Here is a 5874-nt window from a genome sequence, read left to right on the forward strand (position 1 = left end):
GCCCAGGCCCTACAAGCAGGCAGGGTCTCTCACTCCTGCCCACGGAGAGGGAGACAGTGTTAGAGCTTCACAGATGAGCCCCAGAAGAGCACCTAGAAAAGCCTTGAGCCCCCTGGGCCAGAGGGTCCCCCTTCTCCCTTTTACAGGGAGGAAAAATAAATTTCACTGACCGGCCCAAGTTCACACAGGTTGTTGGTGGCAGAAGACAAGTTTGAGTCCAAGTCGCCTGAGGCCCAGTTGGATGTCGCAGCAGGAGGCTGCAAGCAGGAAATGACACGGCTCCTGAAGGGCAGGGCGGCCCTGGGCAGGTAGCTCCGTTGGTTAGAGCATCATCCCAATATGCCAAGGTTGTGTGTGTAGTCCCCAATGTTTCTCTCTCTCAAATCAATACGTAAAATTTTGAAAAATAATAAAAAAAACTTTTACTATACATAAAAATAAGAAATAAAAGGGAAGGATTCACCCAGGGACTGAGTGGAGGGGATGGTGAGGCGGCTGAGGAACTAGCCATCACAGGAAGCTGCTACCACCCCAGGCAGGAGGAAGGAGAGGAGAAGCCGGGTCCCCCGTGGAAGCAGGAGCAACAAAGAAACACAGTGATGCAGGAGAGGAGAAGAAATATACCTGAGACTGGCTTCGGGGGCATGGGTTATAAACAACAGACATTTATTTCTCACAGTACCGGGGGCTGGAAATGCAAGATCAAGGCCCTGGCAAATTCGATGTCTGGCAGAGTTCCTCTTTCTGGTCCATAACCGGGGTCTTCCCTCTGTCCTCACCTGGTGGACATGGTGAGGGAGCTCTCTGGGGGCTTTTATAAGCGCACTGAGCCCATCATGGGGGCTCCACCCTCATAACTAATCCCCTCCTAATACCATCGCACTGGGGGTTAGGTTTCAGCATATGAATTTGGGGGAGACACAAACATTGGCTGAAACTAGCCAGGAGCCAGCCACCATAATCGCCCCTGTGGTGTCCGGCAGAGCAGGGGACACGTGAAAAGTGGATCAGAGAGCAAATAAGCAAATGACCGGCCCAAGGGCTTTCACCCCAGACATCGTGCGCCTCCCTCTCTCAGGCCTCACTGCGGGGCTGGCAGGAAAGGGCTAGAGAGAAAGGCCCAGAAAGGGCACTGTGGGACTGTCCGGGGCACCAGAGGGAAGAGAGACAGAAAGCTGGGCTTGATAGAAGGAAGTAGGCGGCGGGAGAGTGGTGCTGTCCCCTGCCCAGCTCGCTCTCTCCCCTCCTGTCCCTTTCCTCCCCTCTCTGCTGGAATCCGGTCCTCTTCCAGCCCCAGCAGCCAAGTGTTACCTGTCACTGCCTGTCAGCTTCCCCCCCACCACAGCTGCCTCTGTCGGGGCCCAGAATGATAATCAGGGAGCCGCAGACACCCGAGGAACGGGGCCCAGGAGACAAGGCAGCCCTCGGGAGGGCCATCCTCTCACCTGTGGTCTGTTAAGACTGAGGGTCCCAAACCCCTGACACCCATCACCTCTGCGACACACACACACATTCACACAGCAGGGTGTCCTGGAATTAAGGTGCCCGGGAAGGTCCTCAGGCCAAGGTGCAGCGGAACACCAGCTAGAGCAGAGCTAGGGACATGCCCACGGAGGAGACCCTCGTCACCATGGCAAGTAGGGGAGGCCTCGGGCACCAAGATCAAACCTCCTTCAAGACAGCCTCTGGAAAGCAAAGCGTGCAGCAGAGTCTCCTCCACCTGTACAGGTGAAGAGAATCGTGACACTCTCCGGGGGCCCCGGGGTGCAAACATCACCTGGAGCAGATGCGCCGAGCAGGCCCTCGGCACAGTGGCTGGCATAGGTAGACATTTAGAAAATTATTTTTGTCTGCCTAACATGTTACCCATCTTGGGGCTCTTTGGAGGAACTCATCAAGTACTATGTGTGTGATTCTGGGGGATTGCGAACATGGGGGCCTAGTGGACCCTCTTCCTGGTTACAGATGCGATTATGTGACATCACCTGCGTGATCATGTGATTGAACTGTCATGATACTGCATTCACTGGTCAGAGTGATTAGTTCGAAATGATCATGTGATTCAAGCCAGCCAATGACAGCCTTGCTTGGGACAAATGTATTGATTCTGTCTGAAAAATGATACTTTGGTACAAGTTTATCGATTGTAACAAATGTACAGTTCTGGTGCAGAATACAGAGAGAGTCAGAGGCTGGGGAGGGGAAGCAGGGGTAAATAAGAACTCTGTATTTTCCATTCCATTTTGCTGTGAACCTAAAACTGCTGTAAAAAATAAAGTATATTTTTTAAAAGGTTAGGGTCTGTAAACATGAGGGGGAAAGCCCAGAAATACATATGTAAATATATAAAAGGAAGACATATGATCATATTTTAATATTAAAATATTTCTCTACGTGAGGTAGGGAAGCTGGGAATCCTACCTTGCAAATTAAAAGCTACTCCTATGAATTATATATAATTGGGGGGGGGTGGGAAACAGTTGAACAGGCATGTAAAGCACAGGAATTACTTAAATCATTTAGCTTCTGTTCAACTTCTTTTGTACATACAGTGTGAGATTTTATGACAGACCATTAAAACCATCTTTTTAAAAGTCATCTTTGGCCAGCCTTAGGGAGCAGGACGGAGCCTGGGCACTAGGGGGCGGTGTCTGGTGTGGTGCTCCTGAGATGTGCCATGGCTTGGGTAGCAACGGCTTCTCCTGCTGGGCGTGAGCTTCGCCAGCTCCTCCCCCAGGAGACCAGGGCTGTTGGCCAGCACCTGCTCCACAGTAACCCTGTGTGACAGAAAGGTGGTCAAATATGCCGACATGTCGGAGGAGATGCAACAGGACTCCGTGGAATGTGCTACTCAGGCGTTGGACAAATGTAACACAGAGAAGGATATTGCGGCATGTATTAAGAAGGAGTTGACAAGAAGTGCAACCCCACATGGCACTGCATCGTGGGGAGGAGCTTCGGTAGGTGTGTGACATGTGAAACCAAACACTTCATCTACTTCTACCTGGGCCCAGTGGCCATTCTTCTGGTCGAATCTGGTTAAAGTGAACTACACCACACCCCCAGCGATCCATCCATAAACAAGGATTGCAGCCTAAATTCCAAATATCAGAGACTGAAACCTTCAGCCTTGCCTACAGGAACACCTTGATCTTGAACCTTTATCGTGTTGTTTTGTACAGGGCATTCTCCATACTCACTTGTTGTGGTTATAAAACAATTAGCAAAACAGCTTACATTTGTATTTATTTTCTGTTCCATACCTCTATGCTCCATGTTCTTCCTCCTCAAAATCCATTCCTTTCCTCCCAAAATAAATCTGTTGAAGAAAAAATAAATAAAGGTCATCTTTATTGAGTCTGGATCTATAATGCACAGATTTCTAAAAAGGGGAAAAAGATACTTTGCGCTGGCATTGTTGGCACTGGAGGGCGAGAGCCCGCGGGGCTGCGGTCCACGTGCAGCTGCTGTGGGGAGACAGCCAGAGAGCAAGTCCAGCCGAGGTCTCCGGAGGGGAGAGGCAGGGAGAGAGTCCTGACAACACAGCTCTAACCTCTGGAAGCCCAGTTCCAGCTCTTGGACTTTACAGATGCATGGGTCAAAAATTTTCAATTCAAGTTGGGTTTCTGTGTTTTTGCAACAACGAATAAACGGTCCTAATGAAACAAACGAGTGAACGAGTGAGCATGCAAACCCAGGACTAGAGACAAGGAAACAAGCTCCAGCTCCTGCTCCTGAGATGTGAAGCTGAAGAGATCCCTCAGGGCAGGGCGGAGCAGCAAGGCCTACTCAGAATTTAGCATCGGGAGGAAGGCAGTGAGCATCTTTGATTTGTGACACTATCCTGTGAAAAGGGATCCAGGCCTGAGTCCCAGCTCAAAGCAAATCCTTCGGATTCCAGCACAGGAGAGATTTTTCTAGAAGGTCCTGTTAGCCGCTGTTGAAAGCTCCCCCAGATCATCATCCTAGCACATTGTTTGCATACTGGAAATTGATGGCTTAGAACCGGGGTCTGAACTAAAGGGAGCTGTAACCTTGGCGCCTCTGCAGCCAGGGCTGGGGATGAGGCCGTGAAGGACCTGCGGTTAGCAAGTGTATTTCATTGCGCTGCGCAGGACCTGTCTCCAACAGCGACACCATGTGGTAGTGGGAAGTAATAGCTGTAATAGACTGGACAGCACAGTCCTTAGTACAATGTAAGTCCCAGGGATTCTTGGACCAATCAGGTGGAGAGAGGCCATGGGAGGGAGATCCTGAGTGTCCTGAGTATCCTAACAAATAACTTGGTGTACTTGGCTCACATGCCAAGGTGAAAAAACAGATGGTGATTTTTTTCCAAAGAATGCTCAGGCTAGAAGGCCAAGCGCCTGGGGATCTCACTTCAGCCTGTTGCTCATTTAATATGAGACTCTGGGTGGGTCATGTTCATTCTTATTTCTTCATTAACAAGCCCCCCACCCTCAAGCCTCCACTGGCTCCAATATTCTATGATGCTGGGATATGTGTGTTTTAAGGAATACAGTCCTGATGGGGATGAAGAACAAGAAGGACCAGGGACTCCCAACCATGGAGAGTCCCCTTCCAGTGTCCCTCCAGACTATGTGGGCAAAGCTCTCGAAGGCCCCACCTGTGATCAGGTGGGTGTGGCTCCCGTCAAGCACCTTTTCCACCACCCAGTACCCTGGATCCCTGAGGCCTGAAGAAACCCAGGAGAGCAGGCCTGGGAGGAGGCATCCTTCTGAGGGGAGAAGAGGCTCACCCAGGGAGTGTTGTGTCTGGGGGTGGCTCTCACACTGGCTGTTCAGGACAACTTCCCGCAATGCAGGCCAGGTGGAAGAGTCCATCTTAGATTCTGGGGTCAGACTGCATCAGATTGCTGCTCTGCCACTTATTGGCTGGATGAGCTTGGGTAAATTACCGGATACATTTGAGTTCTAATTTCTTCACCTATAACATAGCAAGATAGCATTAGCTACTATATTAGCTTTCTATTGCTGCTGTAATAAATTATCACAAATTTAATGGCTTAAACCCACACAAATGTATTATCTTACAATTGCACAGGTTAGAAGTCCAACACAGTCTCACTGGGCTAAAACGAAGATGTGAGCAGGGCCATGTTCCTCCTGTAGGCTCTTGGGGAGAACCTTGTCTTTGCTTTTCCAGTTTCTACAGGGCTCATGAGCCCTTTCTTCGGTCTTCAAAGCCAGCGACGTAGCAGTAGCATCTCTCTGACAATTCTTCTGAGGACACATCTCTTCCACTTTTAAGGACCCCTGAGATTACACTGGGCCCACCCAAGTAAGCCTGGATAAACCCCCCATCTCAAGGTCCTTCACTTAAGCACTTCAGCAAATTCCCTTAGGCCATGGAAGTTGGCACTTTCAAAGGTTCCACGGGGTGGGAATCCTTATGGGGTGGCCTCATCTTGTGACATCTTGAAAGGGCAGCTCTGCCTGCCTGGGGACAGGCTGGGCTCACCCTCTGCCCTGCACACTGTCGGCAGGTGAGTAGGACCCAGGCACGGAGGACATGCTCCTGCCAGCTCTCCCCCTGAACAACGCCTGCCTCTGGCACAGACTCCAGATGCTGCTGTGCATGTTGTTTATGCCCAGGCAGTTGCATCCTCTTGCCGTGATACAGATGTTTGCACAGATGTTCCCATGCTGACATACACATGTGCAGATACATGATCTGCTCAGGTCCAGTAAAGCGCCCAGACACACATGCCCCTGTACAGGCACATCCATTGTTCAGCAGGGCCCTGCTCATCCACGGCATTGCTAGCTCTTCCTGTTCCCGAGCAGACCCAGCTGCCTACATGCCCCAGGGTGACAGGCTGGAACCCCCACGGTCGGTCTACTCTCTGGACCC

General features: G+C 50.7%; 1 pseudogene; it reads left to right on the top strand.

The window, feature by feature from the left end:
- The first annotated feature begins 1603 nt into the window (after positions 1-1603).
- On the top strand, positions 1604-3334 carry LOC119003580 (dynein light chain 1, cytoplasmic-like; annotated as a pseudogene).
- The last annotated feature ends 2540 nt before the right edge of the window (positions 3335-5874 follow it).

The sequence above is a fragment of the Sturnira hondurensis genome, unplaced genomic scaffold (genome assembly GCF_014824575.4).
Source record: "Sturnira hondurensis isolate 20B ecotype Veracruz unplaced genomic scaffold, ASM1482457v3 Scaffold0018728, whole genome shotgun sequence".
Taxonomy (NCBI): domain Eukaryota; kingdom Metazoa; phylum Chordata; class Mammalia; order Chiroptera; family Phyllostomidae; genus Sturnira; species Sturnira hondurensis.